At 35.8% G+C, this 23,749-nt stretch overlaps 1 long non-coding RNA gene across 1 annotated transcript; it reads left to right on the top strand.

Moving 5' to 3' along the window:
• The first annotated feature begins 15,514 nt into the window (after window positions 1-15,514).
• Window positions 15,515-16,538, top strand: LOC132740891 (uncharacterized). Its single transcript, XR_009627221.1, has 3 exons — window positions 15,515-15,580; window positions 15,888-16,062; window positions 16,242-16,538. It is a non-coding gene; the product is annotated as an uncharacterized LOC132740891 (long non-coding RNA).
• The last annotated feature ends 7,211 nt before the right edge of the window (window positions 16,539-23,749 follow it).

Raw genomic sequence — 23,749 nt, 5'->3', positions numbered from 1 at the left:
TTTATGCATTGTTACCCAAAATTGGGGTTAATGCTTTTATATGTAATTTGATTAAGGCAAAATTTTGCACACAAAAAATATTTTTCAATTTATTTACCTCCTTATTATATTTTGCATATTGGACCATGCAAACTGCACCTGTAATCTTTGTTGAACCTAAGTGGAGCTCATTTAGTATGTGCTGATATATATCATATATCAACTAACCCAGCTATCTCAACATAGCTCAAATACAATATAAGCAATTTTCGATTGTTTGGAAAAAACAACCACTAAACAAATTAAATATCACAGCGTTTTCAGTGTAATCGTTTCAGCATTACTGCATAAACTACTATAATTTAAGGGAAAATTAAATTCATGAACCAGCAAATACTATATCACATGTCGCTGTTGTTTGAAGTATGCCCTTTAGTGATGTCAAACGATATGACTGTGTGTATTTTTTATAGGATATTTATCAAATGATTACTGAACCGCTTTGAATTTTATCGAAATAAGTCATAAACTTAGGTAACAGCTTAAGTGGAAACCTTGCCTACACTAATATATGACATTTTATTAGTGAGTGTTTTAATGGACGTGGCGTCTTTTATGTTTCAGATATTGTGATTATATCATCAGTTAATCAGCATTCAATTATTGTTGACAAGAACAGAGAAGGATATCATCATCTCATTAATGCAAAGGTTCATTAGCATAAATCGGCTGTATAATACTTTAAACATGCAGTCTGCATATTAATCATTTGAATATGCATGATAGGTTATGTTCATGACATCACGGTTTACAAATTCTTTAAAAAAAGATAGAAACTGGTTTCACTTTCAAAAGGATGAAAGGGTGTAAATCGACCAAATAAAGACCTATTTAATTAGGACTGAAAGAATATTTGGCGTCTTCTATGAACTATTTTCGTTAACATTAAGAATATATTAGATTCATTTTGTTTGTTACCCAGCAGTATGTCCGTGGCGCAGATGCTTATTGATTACCTCCCTAATGTCTGTTACCCAGCGGTATGTCCGTGGCGCAGATACTTATTGATAACCTCTCTCATGTGTGTTAGCTAGCCGTATCTCCGTGGCGCAGATACTATGATTACCTCTCTAATGTTTGTTACCCAGCGGTATGTCCGTGGCGCAGATACTTATTGATAACCTCTCTCATGTGTGTTAGCTAGCCGTATCTCCGTGGCGCAGATACTTATTGATTACCTCTGTAATGTTTGTTTACCCAGCGGTATGTCCGTGGTGCAGATACTTATTGATTACTTCTCTAATGTCTGTTACCCAGCGGTATGTCCGTGGCACAGATACTTATTGATTACCTCTGTAATGTTTGTTACCCAGCGGTATGTCCGTGGCGCAGATACTTATTGATAACCTCCCCAGCGGTGGTATGTCCGTGGTGCAGATACTTATTGATTACCTCTCTAATGTGTGATAGCTAGCCGTATCTCCGTGGCGCAGATACTATGATTACCTCTCTAATGTCTGTTACCCAGCGGTATGTCCGTGGCGCAGATACTTATTGATTACCTCCCTAATGTTTGTTACCCAGCGGTATGTCCGTGGCGCAGATACTTATTGATTACCTCTCTAATGTGTGTTAGCTAGCCGTATCTCCGTGGCACAGATACTATGATTACCTCTCTAATGTTTGTTACCCAGCGGTATGTCCGTGGCGCAGATACTTATTGATTACCTTTCTAATGTTTGTTACTCAGTGGTATGTCCGTGGCGCAGATACTTATTGATTACCTTTCTAATGTGTGTTAGCTAGCTGTATCTCCGTGGAGCAGATACTTATTGATTACCTCTCTAATGTGTGTTAGCTAGCCGTATCTCCGTGGCACAGATACTATGATTACCTCTCTAATGTTTGTTACCCAGCGGTATGTCCGTGGCACAGATACTTATTGATTACCTCCCTAATGTTTGTTACTCAGTGGTATGTCCGTGGCGCAGATACTTATTGATTACCTTTCTAATGTGTGTTAGCTAGCTGTATCTCCGTGGAGCAGATACTTATTGATTACCTCTCTAATGTCTGTTACTCAGCGGTATGTCCGTGACGCAGATACTTATTGACTACTTCTCTAATGTGTGTTAGGTAGCCGTATGTCCGTGGCGCAGATACTTATTGATTACTTCTCTAATGTGTGTAAGGTAGCCGTATGTCCGTGGCGCAGATACTATGATTACTTCTCTAATGTCTATTACCCAGCGGTATGTCCGTGGCGCAGATACTATGATTACCTCTCTAATGTCTTTTACCCAGCGGTATGTCCGTGGTGCAGATACTTATTGATTACCTCTCTAATGTTTGTTACTCAGCGGTATGTCCGTGGCGCAGATACTTATTGATTACCTCTCTAATGTGTGTTAGCTAGCCGTATGTCCGTGGCGCAGATACTATGATTACTTCTCTAATGTTTGTTACTCAGCGGTATGTCCGTGGCGCAGATACTTATTGATTACTTCTCTAATGTCTGTTACCCAGCGGTATGTCCGTGGCGCTGATGCTTATTGATTACTCTCTAATGTGTGTTAGCTAGCCGTATGTTCGTGGCGCAGATACTATGATTACCTCTCTAATGTTTGTTACCCAGCGATAAGTCCGTGGTGCAGATGCTTATTGATTACCTCTCTAATGTTTGTTACCCAGCGGTATGTCCGTGGCGCAGATACTTATTGATTACCTCTCTAATGTTTGTTACCCAGCGGTATGTCCGTGGCGCAGATGCTTATTGATTATCTTTTCTAATGTTTGTTACCCAGCGGTATGTCCGTAGTGCAGATACTATGATTATCTCTCTAATGTTTGTTACCCAGCGGTATGTCCGTGGCGCTGAATGCTTATTGATTACCTCTCTAATGTGTGTTAGCTAGCCGTATGTTCGTGGCGCAGATACTATGATTACCTCTCTAATGTTTGTTACCCAGCGATAAGTCCGTGGTGCAGATGCTTATTGATTACCTCTCTAATGTTTGTTACCCAGCGGTATGTCCGTGGCGCAGATACTTATTGATTACCTCTCTAATGTTTGTTACCCAGCGGTATGTCCGTGGCGCAGATACTTATTGATTACCTCTCTAATGTTTGTTACCCAGCAGTATGTCCGTGGCGCAGATACTATGATTATCTCTCTAATGTTTGTTACCCAGCGATATGTCCGTGGCCCAGATGCTTATTGATTACCTGTAATGTTTGTTACCCAGCGGTTTGTCCGTGGCGCAGATGCTTATTGATTACCTCTCTAATGTGTGTTACCCAGCCGTATGTCCGTGGCGCAGATACATATTGATTACCTCTCTAATGTTTGTTACCCAGCCGTATGTCCGTGGCGCAGATGCTTATTGATTACCTCTCTAATGTTTGTTACCAAGCGGTATGTCCGTGGCGCAGGTACATATTGATTACCTCTCTAATGTTTGTTACCCAGCCGTATGTCCGTGGCGCAGATACTAATTGATTACCTCTCTAATGTTTGTTACCCAGCGGTATGTCCGTGGTGCAGATACTTATTGATTACCTCTAATGTGTGTTAGCTAGCCGTATGACCGTGGCGCAGAAACTTATTGATTACCTCTCTAATGTTTGTTAGCCAGCCTTATGTCAGTGGCGCAGATGCTTATTGATTACCTCTCTAATGTTTGTTACCCAGCGGTATGTCCGTGGCGCAGATACTTATTGATTACCTCTAATGTGTGTTACCCAGCGGTATGTCCGTGGTGCAGATACTTATTGATTACCTCTAATGTGTGTTAGCTAGCCGTATGACCGTGGCGCAGAAACTTATTGATTACCTCTCTAATGTTTGTTAGCCAGCCTTATGTCCGTGGCGCAGATGCTTATTGATTACCTCTAATGTGTGTTACCCAGCGGTATGTCCGTGGCGCAGATACTTATTGATTACCTCTCTAATGTTTGTTACCCAGCGGTATGTCTGTGGCACAGATACTTATTGATTACCTCTCTAATGTGTGTTAGCTAGCCGTATGTCCATGGCGCAGATACTATGATTACCTCTCTTATGTTTGTTACCAGCGGTATGTCCGTGGCGCAGATACTTATTGATTACCTCTCTAATGTGTGTTAGCTAGCCGTATGTCCGTGGTACAGATACTATGATTACCTCTCTTATGTTTGTTACCCAGCGGTATGTCCGTGGCGCCGATACTTATTGATTACCTCTCTTATGTTTGTTACCCAGCGGTATGTCCGTCGCGCAGATACTTATTGATTACCTCTCTAATGTTTGTTACCCAGCGGTATGTCCGTGGCGCAGATACTTATTGATTACCTCTCTAATGTTTGTTACCCAGCGGTATGTCCGTGGCGCAGATACTTATTGATTACCTCTCTAATGTGTGTTAGCTAGCCGTATGTCCGTGGCGCAAGTACTATGATAACCTCTCTTATGTTTGTTACCCAGCGGTATGTCCGTGGCGCAGATACTTATTGATTACCTCTCTAATGTGTGTTAGCTAGCCGTATGTCCGTGACGCAGATACTATGATTACCTCTCTAATGTTTGTTAGCCAGCGGTATGTCCGTGGTGCAGATACTTGTTGATTACCTCTTTAATATGTGTACCCAGCGGTATGTCCGTGGCGCAGATACTTATTGATTACCTCTCTTATGTGTGTTAGCTAGCCGTATGTCCGTGGCGCAAATACTATGATTACCTCTCTTATGTGTGTTACCCAGCGGTATGTCCGTGGCGCAGATACTTATTGATTACCTCTCTAATGTGTGTTAGCTAGCCGTATGTCCGTGGCGCAGATGCTTATTGATTACCTCTAATGTTTGTTACTCAGCGGTATGTCCGTGGCGCAGGTACTATGATTACTTCTCTAATGTTTGTTAGCCAGCGGTATGTCTGTGGTGCAGATACTTATTGATTACCTCTCTAATGTGTGTACCCAGCGGTATGTCCGTGGCGCAGATACTTATTGATTACCTCTCTAATGTTTGTTACCTAGCGGTATGTCCGTGGCGCAGATACTATGATTACCTCTCTAATGTTAGTTACTAGTAGCTAGCGGTATGTCCGTGGCCCAGATGCTTATTGATTACCTGTAATGTTTGTTACCCAGCGGTATGTCCGTGGCGCAGATGCTTATTGATTACCTCTCTAATGTTTGTTACCAAGCGGTATGTCCGTGGCCCAGATGCTTATTGATTACATCTCTAATGTTTGTTACACAGCGGTATGTCCGTGGCGCAGATACTTATTGATTACCTCTCTAATGTTTGTTACCCAGCGGTATGTCCGTGGCGCAGATACTTATTGATTACCTCTCTAATGTTTGTTACCCAGCGGTATGTCCGTGGCGCAGATACTATGATTACCTCTTTAATGTTTTGTTACCAAGCGGTATGTCCGTGGCGCAGATACTTATTGATTATCTCTCTAATGTTTGTTACCCAGCGGTATGTCCGTGGCGCAGATACTTATTGATTACCTCTCTAATGTTTGTTACCCAGCGGTATGTCCGTGGCGCAGATGCTTATTGATTACCTCTCTAATGTTTGTTACCCAGCGGTATGTCCGTGGCGCAGATACTTATTGATTACCTCTCTAATGTTTGTTACCCAGCGGTATGTCCGTGGCGCAGATACTTATTGATTACCTCTCTAATGTTTGTTACCCAGCGGTATGTCCGATGCGCAGATACTTATTGATTACCTCTCTAATGTTTGTTAGCTAGCCGTATGTCCGTGGCGCAGATACTATGATTACCTCTCTAATGTTTGTTAGCCAGCGGTATGTCCGTGGCGCAGATATTTATTGATTACCTCTCTAATGTTTGTTACCCAGCGGTATGTCCGTGGCGCAGATGCTTATTGATTACCTCTCTAATGTTTGTTACCCAGCGGTATGTCCGTGGCGCAGATACTTATTGATTACCTCTCTAATGTTTGTTACCCAGCGGTATGTCCGATGCGCAGATACTTATTGATTACCTCTCTAATGTGTGTTAGCTAGCCGTATCTCCGTGGCGCAGATACTATGATTACCTCTCTAATGTTTGTTAGCCAGCGGTATGTCCGTGGCGCAGATATTTATTGATTACCTCTCTAATGTTTGTTACCCAGCGGTGGTATGTCCGTGGCGCAGATACTATGATTACCTCTCTACTGTGTGTTAGCTAGCCGTACCTCCGTGGCGAAGATACTTATTGATTACCTCTCTAATGTTTGTTACCCAGCGGTATATCCGTGGCGCAGATACTTATTGATTACCTCTCTAATGTTTGTTACCCAGCGGTATGTCCGTGGCGCAGATACTTATTGATTACCTTTCTAATGTGTGTTAGCTAGCCGTATTTCCGTGGCGCAGATACTTATTGATAACCTTTCTAATGTGTGTTAGCCAGCGGTATGTCCGAAGCGCAGATACTTATTGATTACCTCTCTAATGTTTGTACCCAGCTGTATGTCATTGGCGCAGATGCTTATTGATTACCTTTCTAATGTCAGTTAGTCAGCTGTATGTCCGTGGCGCAGATACTTATTGATTACCTTTCTAATGTGTGTTAGCTAGCCGTATGTCCGTGGCGCAGATACTTATTGATTACCTTTCTAATGTGTGTTAGCCAGCGGTATGTCCGTAACGCAGATACTTATTGATTACCTCTCTAATTTTTGTTACCCAGCAGTATGTCCATGGCGCAGATACTTATTGATTACCTTTCTTATGTGTGTTAGCTAGCGGTATGTCCGTGGCGCAGATACTAATTGATTACCTCTCTAATGTTTGTTAGCCAGCGGTATGTCCGTGGCGCAGATACTTATTGATTACCTTTCTAATGTGTGTTAGCCAGCGGTATGTCCGTAACGCAGATACTTATTGATTACCTCTAATGTTTGTTACCCAGCGGTATGTCCGTGGCGCAGATTCTTATTGATTACCTCTCCAATGTTTGTTAGCCAGCGGTATGTCCGTGGCGCAGATGATATTGATTACCTCTCTAATGAACCAGAGTTAGAGCGTTTCAGAACAGAATACTTTGAAAACCTAACTACAACTCTAGTACTACTGCTGAATTAAAGCGGCATGTGAGTACACGAACGGGAGACCCGGTGTCCATTAAACTTTCTCAGGGCGGCATTCATACTGACGTTAAATAGGGTGAGAACCAAACTCTATAATAGCAAAATGCAAATTCCGGAGGTCGTCCGTATCAGCGATTACTAAAAGAGATTGTCAATGTTATATATACGTGCTTCTTTGAAGGTTTTGTATAAATGGAAGAAATGCTGAATACCATTCAAGCGGGAAATTTTTGCTTTTAAAACAATCATACCATTCTATTTAAAAGAGACGTGCATAACAAAACTAAGTGTACACATGCTGCCGCCGGTATATACGGGAAATCAGTATGTATAGTGCAACCACGGAAAAAAGTGTCATCTGGACACTGAAAATAATTAGAAATTTAATGTCATCACTAAGTCAACGGATAATAGAGTTTAGAAAAAGATTAAGACTTCTTGAGTTTTCTTTAAAAAGAACAGATAGTTGCAATATAAAATTTAAGTAAAAACACTCTACAATGAGGACAATGTACCATTACTTAATAAGAACAATATATTACTCTCTTACGTCATGAAGGAAGATGCGATGACAATGTCGTGGTACGTTCAGCAACAACCGTCTTAATTTGACGGGAGCAGGGCGACCGCTGTGTCCCTTGTTGGCAAGTCAATAGAACAACAAATTCCTGTACATATAACAACACGGCCTGTAAATGTAACAGGGGAGATTGACGACGACGACTTTATTGCTTGTCATAGTTTGACAACCCGAGAATGTTACAGCTGCAAGCCTAATATTGTGAAAATATTTCTGAGTATTTTTAACATAGATTGACAATAATATAACAAATGCATTGGACCAAGATTCAATGCTATCTGTAATTTGTGGTAAATTTCTTTTGGAGACTTTAAGATTTCGCCGTTCATTTTTTTTGAATTGCCGGGCCTTTTCTCAATAGCGTATTAAATTCTATAAATTTGTTTGCCCATATTTTTGTTGCTCCAACCGACAAAAAGGGACCCGAGCATTGAACCTGTATACTATCAATCAAATTAATACTCGTGTGGTCTTAAGATTTAGGTTGGCGTTCTTGGGTCTTAGGCAGGTGATCAGATTCAGGCCGTTGTTCTTGAGTATAACCAATACTTCCATTAGCCTGTGGCTTATTAGTCCGTTTGTTTTGAACAGACCCTTATAGCGAGTTGACACTTTGATTAAACTTTACAAAAGAATCAATATACATGTACATCTAAATATGGACATAATATCAACAAATATTTGAATCTAGAATTAAACGTTTACTTACAAAACACCCCAAAAACAATTCAAAATTTAACAACACACACACACACACACTCACACACATGCGCACGCACGCACGCTCGCATGCCCCCCCCCCCCCCACACACACACACACATTAAAACAAAAACCAGAAACAATCAGAATTTCATGTTTTGTTATTATACCTATCTGTTATTTATTTATTTAAAAGTACTAATCAAAGTAAATCAAAATATATTTCTCGTTGCTCCTTTGTTCACAAATTTAAACTCACTTGTACAAAAAAACAAATAAAAACAAAAATCAGTAAACTATCGAATTAATTATTAACATAGTCATAGCAATATAAGTTTCATCAAAAATAATCTGTAAATGTTAAAACTAGATTTAGATAAAAAAAAACACAATTTGCAAATTGACATGCTACCTCCTTCGACGTTTCCTATCCTAAAAATGAGCGATCTAGGTCTATGCTTAAATGAGGAGGGTTCATCCGCCCTTTCAGGCACTGTGAGTACGGACCCTGGGTATGTCACAAGCCATACCCTTAAATGCTGTTCATGGCGAAAACGGTGACCTAGGCTACTGGATTTGAATACAGTAATTCACTGAATATGTTATGATTTTCATATTTTAATTGAAATAATGCATGGGATGTCAATATAAATATTATATGCATTATATTCATGCGCTAAGTGTGTTGCTGCCAAAATTAAGGATTTTAAAAAGCGGACGTGCAAGGTTTTCTGACATTTAATATACGGACATACTTAAGGGAAAGCAAGGGGGCTTCAGTCAGGTGTTTCGGGTCGGTGCCACAGACATGCGTATCGGACAGAAAAGGACCGATACCAAACCGTTCTGCTTCCTTTATAGGTGCCAAAATGAACTCACGGATTTTTACCAATCAACGGGCCGATTTTTCGAAAGAGTAAAACATTTAGCGATAAAACAGTATACTATTGTTGGGAAACGTAAACGAATGAAACGATTATATGTCCTTAGAATGAGAGATGAATTGAATTTAAACTTGTTAACGTCAGATATAAACTCCAGAGGTCCGAAAATATCAAGTCTATATCCGATCCAACGAAATACTTCAAAAGTGAGAAATAGACTGAATATTCTCGCAGACAGCAAATAAGAACAATGTCCATTTATTCATATATGTCTTTATTATGACGAACAATGACCACGGTCAATCTGAAATAAACATTAAACATTTTAAAGATAAATGACTAAGCTTATGTTAATTGAACAATGGATTTCGATTAACGTTTTAGTCATACATGTATGATGTATGCCTTGGGAATCAAAGTATGTTAACTCATCTCGCCGACACGTGACATACCTCCTGGATTAAAAGACTTTAATGAACGTCAAAGTCTAAGATCAAGGTCCGAGAAATATTAACAATTTTATAAGTCAGGATTGTGTTCGCAAGGTTAGAATATGAACTTTAATGTATTTAAATTGATTGGTTTGTGATAAATTAAAATAATAATAATAATAATAATAAAAATAATAATATAATAATAATAATAATAAAATAAAATAAAATTGATTGGATCTCTAACATTTTTGACGCTGTTGTTAGCTAGTCTGACGAGCATGATCCGATATTACATATATTATAATAGTAGATAATATAATAAAGTGTTTTAGAACAAAACAGTATTCATCATCATATAAACGCTTATACTAAAACACTTCGAACTTCATCAATATTGTTTCAAGCAATATTCTATAAGAATATCCATTGGATTTGGATTTCAAAATGAAACACTTCCGAGAATGTCTTTATTTTGCAAAACATCACTCCTCACAGGTGTACGTGTGATACTTGGGCGGGTAACCGGCTTTTGACCACATATAGCACAATTAATGTTTAGGCAAACTACTTTAATACAGTATCTTAAATTCCTTTACCTTAATTCAGAATGTCAAATAAAATGTCAGTGTATGCTACCAGGGTACAAGGCAAGGCGTCAAGAATTCTCCTCTCATATATATTTGATATACCTTAATGAATGGATTGAAAACTGGAGGAGTGAGGAGAAGAGCTGTGTAACTTTGATTTCAATGTGTGCTCTACAAATGTAGCCGACAGTATGGTTATTCCTTCAATTAAGACAAAATGCTAAGGAAGTTCTGGGACTATTCAAAGAAATGCAGAGATTATCACAACGCAGAAAAAAATGTAAAGTCGTTGTGATAAATGAAGAAATTACCAAATTGCAGACAATTCGATAAAGATCCTGACGTCATTACCGGAAAACGAAAATTACTGCCAGCTAGCTGGCATCATTTAAAATATTTTATTTACTAAACCTAGCATTAAAGACGCATGTTCGAAACAGAAGAAAACGTATGTTAGCATAGCCTTGTTATATTGAGCAAAATTTACAAGTCGGTTACAGATGTGAAATTTCAAGCTCTTATTCAAATTTACCAACTTAAAAGCAGCGTGCCTTCAGATCTATGCTTATTTACAAGAAAAGTTTGAAAATCTTAATGTATTTAAAATCTAAAATATTGTGAAGTGAACTTTACACACTGCAAACGGCACTTACAATCTGACAGTGATCTGAGTAAATTACCAAAAAGGGGTCAAAATATGCACAAAAAAACACCATTTCTGTATTACTAACGCAGTAGAAATATGGTGATAAATACTGCAAATTGAGTCATTTATCCTGAATCTTGAATCGTTTTACTTTACTTAAAACCTTTGTACAATTTTTTCAAGCTTGATTTTCTTGAAATATTTTGGCTTACCTGTAGGCGTGCAGCTGAGTGAATAATCGTATTCTACGCGGTTTGCATAGTATAAGCCCCATTTACGTCCCATCCGGTAAGGGAAGTAATTCTTCCTCGACGCTCATCACTTAAATGAAAGAGTCTATACGAGTCTGAGAATTTGTCCAGTTAGCATCAGCAATGATATGATATTGATCTTGTCTGTCGGCTTACAGAAAGTCTAATTCCTTGTTGATCAATATTCTTGATTTTACTTCACCTTAATATAACGAATTAGATCTACTAGTAATATGTTAATCAATTTAAAAAAGTTTTGGTGACAATCCAGATTTTTTAACAGAGACAGGCGAAGTGTACCATAAAAGAAAATTGATCGTATTGGAGCGGAGACCAAATCATAGCAATTCATGAACGTTACTTAATATATATCGAATTCTAAGTGAGCTTATTAAAAATAACTTGATCACGTGTAACATTTATATTTTACAGCAAATATAGATAGATAATTTATAATTTTATTGTGTTGCTTTCAAGAATAAATTTGCTTAGAAACAAACGCCATTATAATATACATTTTTCTTGATTACATCCATTCCAAACAACGATTTTAATTTGTTAGCTTTCAACATATTCCGTATCTATCAATATGATTTATTATTAACTTTATATCACTTAAAGTCAACACAATCATAACATAACAGACAATTATCAAAGTATTGTATATATCTCTAAAGCTTTGTATTGTTATGATGAAATACGCTTTATAGCCTTCTGTAGTTGTGAAAAAGAAATTTTCTATTATGAAAATCTATTTCACCTCTTTGTGGAAAGTTATGTTAGTGTTTGAATGCAAATAAATACAATTTTTGTTCGACTTTTTAAATTGCATTGCTATTATATTTGTGCCATTCTTTGAACAGAACTATTTACCTTCTCAGTGAAGATTATTAAAGTAATGAAGGGGTATTTGAAGGGGTATTTAGTTATCATATAGAACAGATATTGGTACAAGTCTGTTGAAAATTCAATACATTTACAGTTTAAGCGCACGTTATTCATATTCGAAAAATTCCACTGCAATGATTTAGTATGTGATTTTTATTTTTCACATTAATTCTGTTATCTAAATATTATGCTTTCATTGAAAGTAGCATGCATTGCGCTTTTTGCAGTACTTTAAACGTGAACTCTGATAATTAATGGAAATTGTTCGTGGTATTTCAAATCAAATACTCCTAAAGGAAAAAGTGATTTAGAATTAAATACACGTTTAAGCTTTGAATAAAAATCATAGGTAAGGTCGGGTGGTCAATTTCATTTAGATTAAACTGTGGTTACATATAAATATTAAATTAATAAATGTATTAGTTCAGATAAAATCCAAATATCTACGTATTTTATATAGAACTATATATCTTCAGGTTAATCAATTAATTATATTACATCTTCCATCGCAAAACATTTACATTTAATTAACGGAAAATCGTTAGATTATGTGTTTTTGTAAATTTCTTCCACACCGTTTCTCGTTTTATAACATTTATAGAAATTCAATGTTTTTGTATATTATATGACAAAATTGTTTTATAAAAACAAACGTTTAACAATATTTTTTCAGTATCGTGTCACTTATATCATTTGTTCTTTGTAGAAGTAATGATACAGATATCTATATCAATTAACGAGCTTTTCATAAAGTGAAACACATGTCAATATTATGAATAAAATATAAAATATTCCAGTCTGCATCACATTTATTATTCAAATGTTTTTATAATGTCTAAAATATTTTTTTTGATTTCGTGTATGCATTCTTATCAAGACCTTTGAAAATTATTGTTTGTAAATCAGCATTTGGATGATTTGGTCATGTCCAAAGGCCAAGTGATATGTTGTGGCTACTTGATATAACAGATTACATTGGTGGCTCCAAAATTAAAATAAAAAAATAACCGAAATTTCGTTTTTACATACAGTGGAACCTCCCTACAACAGCCAGTAGACAGATAATTGGCTGTTGTAAAGAGGTGGCTGTTGCTGGTAGGGCTTTATATCAAGGATGAATCTTTCTTTTCTTTTAAAGATATTGAAATGTGTATGGTTGTGAAAACAAGACCCCTTCAAATGGTTATCATCTATATATAGGCATGCAATACTTAAAAATTGTTGATCACCTCTCACCAACAGTCACATCCGTACAACAGCCAGTTATTTTTTTTATTTCCATTCATTGCTCTACATATAACAAGTCAGCTTTTAAAATATGATGCTATAAGTTCTTACACACTTAATGAACATGCGCCAAAATTACTGAACCTTTTGCGACAAAAATCAACAAAAGAATGTGTCAGGTATATTTACGGATGGTTCCGCTAATGTGTCCGAGGATTACTCTATTTTCCACCATGATGATACATATACATTTGTATATATAAAAATACGAACTATTCTTCAAAACTGAGGTGACGTTTAAGTAACAAACAAAATAGATCCGAGTAGAATTTATTGCTTAAATATACCTGAAATTAAATATACAATAATTTACAACAGTGTGCGTAAGTTTTCAAAGATGCAAATTCTTCGACAAAAAAGAAGAGAGAAGAAAATATAAAAAAGTCAGTATCATTTAAATTAAAAATGTTTAACTTGTGTAACGAAAATGAAATAATAGCTATGAACAATAATTGTCACTTCCCTAAATATTTTAACCTATCAAACCTTGAAAATAAATGAGGCTTTATAATAATAATGATGATTTTATTCCCCTGGTGCTCAAGCTTTTGACGGTAAACTTTTCTTTCAATGTAAGAAAGGGAGCGAAAGATACATATTAGTACTAGTGTAAAATATTTTCCTGTTATACTAGCCCTAACATAATTTTGAACGTTAAGTTGTTTAATATAACTGTTAAAGTACTTGCAGTATGCAGTTATTACATTTTGTAAAAATACCAGTCATTTCACATGGATAAACACTATAAAATAGACCATAGTCAATGACCTTAATGCGTTTAGATCGGCCATGATTTGGGTGGTCTTTTCGCGTGATTATAACATACAGAAATATTTCGTACATTATGTCATAATATTTTTTCATAGATCTGTCAAAACTTGTATAACTACTTGATTCAATTATGATATGATTCGTAAAATTTGCAATATGTCGCATTCAAAGTAAAACTGTCAATTTCTTAAAATATTAAGATAAAATCATTTAATAAATTTCAAAGAAAATAATCGTATGATGTAAATTAAATATGTGTGTTCGTTCATTCTTTTCTTTTTATGTTAACATTTTCTTGTTATTGAATCGGTGTTAATACATTGTAGATGTTTTTGATAGTAATGCTTGAAACAAGCAATGTTTATACAGTTCTGTTTTGCCATATTAACGTTCATCCATAAAATGTATTCATGTAACATAAATTGGTACAAACTTGGCGAATTTTCATATTATTGCATAAATATATTTCAAACCGTGTAACATTTCACAGAACGACACACCACGTTACAATATTATAATATAGAATATTGGATATCAATATAAGTTATTTTATCTAAACTAATACAAAACGTAACAAAAATATTCCAAGTAGCATTTCCACACTCCCCATTATTTAGAGAAAGATAGGACAAGTACACTGTCAAATGATTTACCTTCAGAACAAAATAATATGAATCTATTATCACGCCTGTAAATTGATACTTCTTTTTGTATCGATAGAAGTCCTGACTATGACAGTAGTAGTTGCTGAGAAAACTGTTACAAAAATTTCTTACTATTGATCATTAATAATGACAAAATTTAACTAAGTCGGCAAACAGGAAGTGGATGAGCTACAGAACTGAAATATGGGACCACGTGATGATGCTGTATACCAAATATCAAAAGGCTGTATATAGGGAGAACACCGGACGCGTTCACACTTGTTCAATTTTGGAACATCGCGCGTTCTATTTTAAAAACCTGTGTTCAGCAAAGGCGTTCCATGTACCAGTTTGAACGTCAGTGACTAGACAACATGAGAGTATTTGAGTACATGGGTAAGATTTTTGGTCAGTATATTGTCAACTGAGGTTACATTTGCACAATTCAATAAGTAATGATGCTTAAAAAATTAAAACCATAATATGAACAGTGGCGTTCATCACATGTTCTAATTGAGAACGTGTTTCGTTTCGTTTCGTTCAAAGCCTTGATAATGGCCGTGTTGTCACTTCCCTAAATATTTTAACCTATCAAACCTTGAAAATAAATGAGGCTTTATAATAATAATGATGATTTTATTCCCCTGGTGAAAGAACTGTTGTGGAACAAGCAGTGCTGAACGCCTTGAACTGCTCTATAGATCTACAGAAACGTGTCTAAAAATAGATTTGTGACAATTTGTGACGTCATAATTAGCATCCGCACGAGGGTACCAATTCAAGTACAACAACAACAATAACGAAACGCAAGCTGAAGCACTAAAATTGAAGAAAAATACGGTATAAACTTTAAATAAGTAACATACACTTCATTAGCATCTTTTTTATCCATAAATTTTATTTTTATCAAATGGGTTTATGTATACAGTAGAACTTAGTTGACATGTTGTAGTTCACAATGGCATAACGTGTCTCTTTATTCTTTTACAAGGAGTAGACCTAGATCTACATGATATACATGTAGATCTATGTGAGAATGTAGATTTTTCTGAGCAGTCGGGTTATTTAGATGCTAAGATTAATGAATTATTTAAATTTTGTGTGTTGATCTTTAAATGATATATTTTGTTGCTTTATATTTTAATAGGATAGCGAGTAAGAAAGTACTGTTGTGGAACAAGCAGTGCTGAACGCCTTGAACTGCTCTATAGATCTACAGAAACTGGAGCAAAATATTTACAGAAATTAGAAGGGGATGTAGAATCTAATTTCAGGACTTCCATACAGATCGTTGAGATTTGTTTCCTTTAAAAATACAATAGGTTCGACAATATTTAAATTCCAACATTGGTCTTATATAAGTACTGTCTTTAACTTATAAGGTTCTGTTGATCCCTTGAAATATCTATGAATACCTATGTGGATAGAACAATTTAATACTTAGCAAGTGTTGGAAATATAGATTATGTACATGTAAATAAATTCCATTTATATTTTCCAGGATAATGAAGAATACGATTTTCCAGCTAAATTAGAGACAAATGAAAACACCCCACACAAACTGATGATATTCAGAGGCGGAGTGTGTTTGTTTGTGTACTTGAAATTAACTTTGTTTTCGACATAAAACATTGTTTATTGTTTATGTTTTCAAGGTTTATTGTTTATGTTTTCAAGACTCTCACAAGTTAACATGTACTAAAAATTACTGTAAGGACTTTGTAAAACAGAATTTATGTTAATGTATTCTGATCATAATTGTTAAAGTCTTTTAGATATTTTTTTCTTTATAACTGTTTATAAGGCTTAGAGTAAGAAAAAAATAAGAATTTTTGAATAACATTATTCATTTTGTTATTGTGAATAACTGAAGAATAATTAAAAAATCTCAATATGATTTCTTCGTTTTATGACTTAGATCTGTTATTTTATAAAGTGTTCAAATATAAACATAAGTGTTCATCAGTGTTCTAAATTTTAACATACTTAACTTTGAACAAGTTCTATGCGTTCAATATCTGTTGCATCGGAATTGAACGCGTCTGGCATTTAAAAGTAGAACCCCTGAATGTTTATAACATGTTCAATAATGGAATGGTTTGGTCGTCAACGTTAAAATTTGAACACCAGATGTTCATAAGGCGTTTGGAGACAAAAATTGAACACTAGTATTAAGAAATGGAACGCGTCTTGGCGTTCAATATCTGTTGCAAATAGGCGTTCAAGATGTTATCTATTCTTTAACATTTACATTTACAGTGATATAGTTGCTGCGTAAACTGTTACGAAAATTTCGAACCATTAATCATTAATATCAAAAATTTAACTAAGTCGGCAAACAGGAAGTGGATAAGTGACAGACCTGAACTCGAATCACACGGTATGGGACCATGTGGTAATGCTGTATAACAAATATCAAAAGGCTGTGATAAGTAGTTGCTGAGAAACCTGTTGCGAAAATTTCCTACCATTGACCATTAATGTCGAAAATTTAACTAAGTCGGCAAACAGGAAGTGGATGAGACACAGACCTGAAATCGAATCACACGGTATGGGACCATATGTTAATGTTGTATGCCAAATATCAAGAGGCTGTGATAAGTAGCTACTGAGAAAACTGTTACGAAAGTTTTTTCCCCGCCCGCCGGCCGCCCGCCCGCCGGTCGCCCATCATTCACCATACTATAACCCGGGTTTGCACCTGTGCAACCCGGCCAAAAATGTATTGTATGTATAAATATGCAATGGGTGCAATGAATTTTATATTGGACAAACTGGGGAAATAACGTCAAATGTACTGTATAGTATTAAAAAAGTTCAATTTTTGATACTATACAGTACACACGTATAGTGATTTTGTGCTCCACCCCTGATGAAGGCATAATACGCCGAAAGTACTTGGGTATTTATACTTTAGCACTGTATGAACGTTTATTTTCTCCAAATTTATTGTTATTCTTTCCACGTTCTTGTATCCTTCTTGGGATCCGGTGTTTTTGAAAGGTATTTTGTGGATGTAAAAAAAATTCACAAACCTATATATATATATATATATATATATTCACTTATAATTGGTTTAAAGAGCTCTCAAAAAGAAAATCGTGGAAAACGATGCTGCTGATGATAAATTGTAATGAGAGATTGATTGTGGTAACCGATAATTGTATCATAGTTTGGGGACCTTTCTGTTGAAAAAGTGTCAGAGTTAAATCGTATACATATACATGCACAGTGCGGTAACTGGAGTGCGGGTATCAGTTACCCGCACTCCAGATATTGCCCGTTGATTGGTTCATTTTTGCTGGGGTTTACATATTGTGACGGCAGAGAAAGGGAAAGGGGCAGAAATATCATATTCAAATGCTCGTTCATTGGTTAATTTTTTCTGGGGTTTCATTTTATGACAACAGGGAACGTGCTGTCATGTTTTACTATGATACAAAAGAGAAAGAACACCAAAACACTCGGCAATCTGATTTATACTCGGGGGCTACGCCCCTCGTACAAATCAGATAGCCTCGTGTTTCGGTGCTCTTTCTATTACATGTATTGTGTGAAATGCGCAACAATGAACAACTAATGATTGTTCACTAACGTTTGCTTTCTTCATTCTATTGCTTAAATTAATCATAATCGATAACGATTGTTAGGTTGCATCAAGCGATTTAGTTTCAGGTAGGACAATTGAACTGATGAAGTAAACAAATGGACTCGTCCGATTTTAAGAGGGAGCACTACAGTATGTATTTACAGAAAACGAAAAAATAATTCAAACACGCAAAATGGCATTTATTTATTATAGTTCAGATACAATGTGTGATGAGTAATAACATATTTGCCTTTTTTCTAAAATTTTCCTCCTTTACTCAATGATCACAATTATACTGTTTTCTGTCGTCTGCTGTTTACCTCTAAACTAAATGGCGCTGTCCATATATATTCTGAATGCTTTGGATTTCTTAGTGAAGTAGTTTAATATCGACATGTCTCAGTGAGTGTAAAACCGTTATGGTCAACTTTACGTTGTGCAGTAACTAACGGTGGTACAGAGGTGACATGGGTGTGTTTTTTTATCTCGTGAACACGAGATACTATGTTATGTGCACGAGTTACTTAGTCGTGCACACGACTTAGTAACTCGTGCACACATATGATTAATTGGTGGGCACGATATACTATGCCGTGCGCATGAGTTACTAATTCGTGCACATGAGTTACTTAGTCGTGCGCACGAGTAACTAAATCGTGCGCACGATATGATTAAGTGGTGCAAACGATATACTACATGTATGTCTTGCGCACTAGTTGCTAAAGTGGTGCAAACGAGATTATTAAGTCGTGCTACGAGATAATAAACCAGTCAGATTACACTATATATATATGAATTTTTTTAACTCTCTCTAGAATTCCTGGTTAAAGTCCCATCCTGTAATAGTGTTAATCATAACGTACCTACTAACGCCTGTTAACCTTGTCCACATAATAACTTGAGAAGGAAAAAGCCCTGTTTTTGGCGTCCGCGCCGAAGCGCGGCGCCCTTATGGAATGAGAAAGGGCGACAGCAACTTCTCGAGCCTTATAGTCGGTCATAATAAAAGCCGATCATTCCGATCGGTATGAGGGTGCTTGATTAAAAAAATGTTTCGAATTGCGCACTATGCATGAAATAACCTTTTCCGTCTCTTCGCGGTTTTTTTATTTATCATTTTGTAGTACACAGTGGGTTATTATTGGCGTCCGCGCCGAAGCGCGGCGCCCTTTATTGTGAAAGGGCGTCAGCAACTTCTCGAGCCTTTTAGTCGGTCATAATAAAAGCCCATCATTCCGATCGGTATGAGGGTGCTTGATTATTATTAATTAAAAATGAAATGTCGCGATATGTACAATGAATAGCGAACTGGAGAATTTCGCAATGCAAACATTTTCAAATGAAATAACCTTCTCCGTCTCTTCGGGTTTTTTTTTATGTATCATTTTGTAGTACACAGTGGGTTATTATGGTATGTTAAAATAGAATGATGAGTTGATGACCTAAATTTTACATTCCGAAAATCTATTTATAGAAGGATGTACTCCTATCGTTAATTCCCGGTCTCTGACCGGGATTTACTAGTGACCGGCGAATAGTATCACACGTTTATAGTCCAGTCTCTCCCGGTTTTGGAGTAGATGTTTGATATCGTTACAGAACAGAAAAAATATTTTACAGATAAATAAGCTTTTTTTTCCAAAATGAATGTTTGTCACTTAGTTTGGTTACAATAATTAATAAACATAGATCAACTTTCAAATTTATTGATTATTATAATACATAAACATACAATTCGAAAAAAACACAAAAAAACAAAAACAATAGCATGTTTCATTTTATCTATATGAGATAAAAACAATAAATATGTACCATAATTGAGAAAAAAAGGTACATTTTATGGCATTTATATGACACTATCAACTTTGAAACATTTTATTTAATTTGTTATTCGTGTTTAGTAAAGATGCCGAGGAATAATTCAAAGTTACAAATTCGATTTTATGAATTATTTAATTGATTGATAATTTAAAAAAATGATAATTAAAAGAAAATTACAAATATACATCTACATGGTTTAAGAATAAACAATATCATATATTGAAAGATTAACCATAATTTACTGACTTTTTCCAGTTAAGTTTTGACTTTTAATCGTCGGTCAATATGACAATTGAATTCTTAAAATTTATTTTACAATTTTAATAAAAAAGGAGAAGTAAACGTAAAAAACTCAGTATTAAAATAGCACATAAAACACAAAAAAGATGAAAACAATATTTATAAAATCTGTATTTTTATATTAAAATAGATATTACAATATTGTATAATAAACAATTATGCTCAACATAATCAATATGGTAATATAAGCAGTGTCCTATTTTTACTAAGTGTGAACAGATACCTTAAGGGGGGGGGGGGTCTTCGCTTATAGAGATAACATAATAAGGGACAAGTGTGCATGGTGTTGAACATGCATTACACATATGGATTATAAATGATTGTATACATTGTATCCGTTGCTATTAATAATCGCGATCATAAAGAAATAACAAGTAATATTCTAATATCTAGCATGCCAATATTTGTTTTAATATTTTTTATAATGAATAATGTCTTTCGTCCGTTCATTCTGGTAAAAACCAATTTTCCATTGAAAAGTTTATAAGAATATCTTGTCATCATATGTCTATTAGTTCATCTTCACTTTCTGCATTTCTTGCTTGGACGCCCTTTGATGCTTTGCATCAATGCTTTTCTTGTTATCATTTGGTAGGAACATTGCCCATGGCCAGTAGATGACAACTGATTTTGAGGTCATAAGGTCAAAGGTCAATGTCATAGTGAAACTTATTACGCGTAAGTGTATATATGCCACTGTGACAGGCAGATGAAGTAGGGGCATCATTGTCTTATGACACATTTCTAGTAAAGTAAGAAAATTCTCACATATAAAGCGTAATCTGATTGGTTAATTGTGTGCACAACTTAATTTTCTCGTTCGCGCGACTTAGTAACTCGTGCGCACATCTTAATTATCTCGTGCGCACGGCTTAAAAACTCGTGCGCACAATATAATATCCTAAGCGTACCACTCAATTATCTCATGTGCATGAGCATGACATAGTATTTCGTACGAACTTCTTAATCTTCTCGTGCCCACGAATATTTAGTAACTCGTGCGCACGTATTAAAACTCGTGTGAACGACATAAATACGATATAAATAAAAACACAAACATGTTACCTCTGTGCCACCGTACTTACCACTGCATTTGTTCAAGTTCGAAAAGTTGATGGTGCATGACGGACAATGTCAAAATACTTCATCTGCTGCATGCGCGCTTACGTGAATTAATTATACGGACAATTTGATGGCTTCATCTATCATAATGTTTCAATTGAATTTTATTCAAAAGTCTGAATACCTTGGCATTTGAGAACTTGAGATATATAAATTTTCATCAAAGTAAAATATAAAGAAAATTTCTTTGTACCTTTTATTCATTCTTTGATAAAGCTACCCACATAGTAAATAATTAATTTCAGATGAATTGTGTTTCCTTAAATTGGCCATAAAATACCTTTTAATTTCCACAACGTGATATATTACACCTCTTAAAATTGAAAATAGCATGGTACTTTAAGTAAAGAAAGCTATCAAGTTGACAATAAAATAAATGTAATAGCCAATGTTGGTAATAAAAATGTGTAATTGAAATATAAAGTTTTGATAGGCTTGTATATCAAAGATTTTGTTTAAAACTAATCTAATATGAAATATTTTATATATAGTAATGGTTATTAGCAGTGTTTATTTGTTTGGGTCGTCAGACTAAACAAATAATGGTAGCGAAATTTCAGACCCTGATATGCTTATTTCCAAAATCCGCAAGTAGTCCGTCACGAACTTCTCAAAGCGGTTACTTCCTTTTATAAGTACACTAACGCCGAAAAATTAAGAGGAGATCATTGCGTAAAGATTGTCAAAAGACAGACACATTAGTTTTCAAACCTTCTCAGGGAAGAAAAAAAGTTTCCGATTGGTCGAAGATTTCTAATATTGTGTACTTCTTTATCATTTTCGCAAATTACCGGTAATATTGTTACGCGATGAAAATTCGCAAAATCTTTATGCGATGAAAACTCGCAAAATCTTTGTCAATGAAATAATCTTTGTACATTTTTGTAATTGTCATTTTTGTATTCAAACATATTTTTTTAACATTCTAAAAAACACATTTGGTTGCCACTAGCTAAAGGTGTCATACATTTCACAATTGAATGTTGAGCAGTCTAAGAAATGACTACACCCCCAGCAGAGCTATTTAAAAAGTGTCTTCTTACGCCTGTTATAACCGTTACTTACCTAGTGGGTTTAATACAGTTGAAATGTATTTTGTCCTGTTTGGGCCAGTTAAAGAACTCTTCTTGGTATGTTATATTTCTGTCCTATAGTCTTGCCCCGCCTTTCTGTACTTTTATAGATAAAGCAGCAAGTTTTTTCATTCTCGAAAAGGAAATTTTTTCGCCCCATTAAAAACTTGGTTTTGTCTCTTTCTTATACTTTTCATCCCTTTTTACCCTCGGCAAATCAAAATGAAAAAAATTTTGGGCCCGATAAAATTTAACCCCCTTAAAAATTTGGGGTTTTTTTTTGGGCCCAAAAACTAAAAAAAAACCTTTTAATTTAAACAGTCCCAAGTGTCTATAGTGAACGTTCTTCGAAAGAGAATGTTAAATCCCGCTACTTATCTATTAACAAGTGCCAGTGCGCTCGACTGTTCTCAGTGCTTTATATTAAAAAATGTATAATTTTTTTAAGTTCAACGGGCCATAGTTCTGTCAAAATTCATATTTACAACAGCTCTTCTACTTTTCGAATAGTCGAGCGTAATCAGTCAAACATTTAGTCCATCTTAAATCGTAACACGGATATTTTAACATGGCCGTGAAGTACGCGGGGTAACGGGCAAGCAGTCTAGCGGGCTAACAGTGTGAACTGAGCAGGCTAGCAGTCTAGCGGATTAACAGTGTGAACTGAGCGGGTTAGCAGTCTAGCGGGATAACAGTGTGAACTGGGCGGGATAGCAGTCTAGCGGGCTTACAGTGTAAACTGGGCGGGCTAGCAGTCTAGCGGTCTAGCAGTGTGAACTGGGCGGGCTGGCGGGCCAGCGACCTAAACTCTTAAACTAAACTGATTCAACATGAAAACGTTATGATACATATCCTAGCAGTGTGAAGTGGGCGGGCTAACAGTGTAGCGGTCTAGCAGTGTGACCTGAGCGGACTGGCGGTACAGCGGACGAAACTTTAATACTTAATTGAATCAACATAAAAACGTTATGAAACATTTCCTAGCAGTGTGAAGTGGGAGGGACAACAGTGTAGCGGCCTAGCAGTGTGAAATGAGCGGGATGGCGGGCCAGCGGCTAAACTTTAATACTTAATTGAATCCACATTAAAACCTCATGATACATT

The sequence above is a fragment of the Ruditapes philippinarum genome, unplaced genomic scaffold (assembly GCF_026571515.1).
Source record: "Ruditapes philippinarum isolate M1 unplaced genomic scaffold, ASM2657151v2 ctg457_1_1_1_1, whole genome shotgun sequence".
In the NCBI taxonomy this organism is placed as follows: domain Eukaryota; kingdom Metazoa; phylum Mollusca; class Bivalvia; order Venerida; family Veneridae; genus Ruditapes; species Ruditapes philippinarum.
This window is presented reverse-complemented; position numbering and strand designations above follow the sequence as displayed.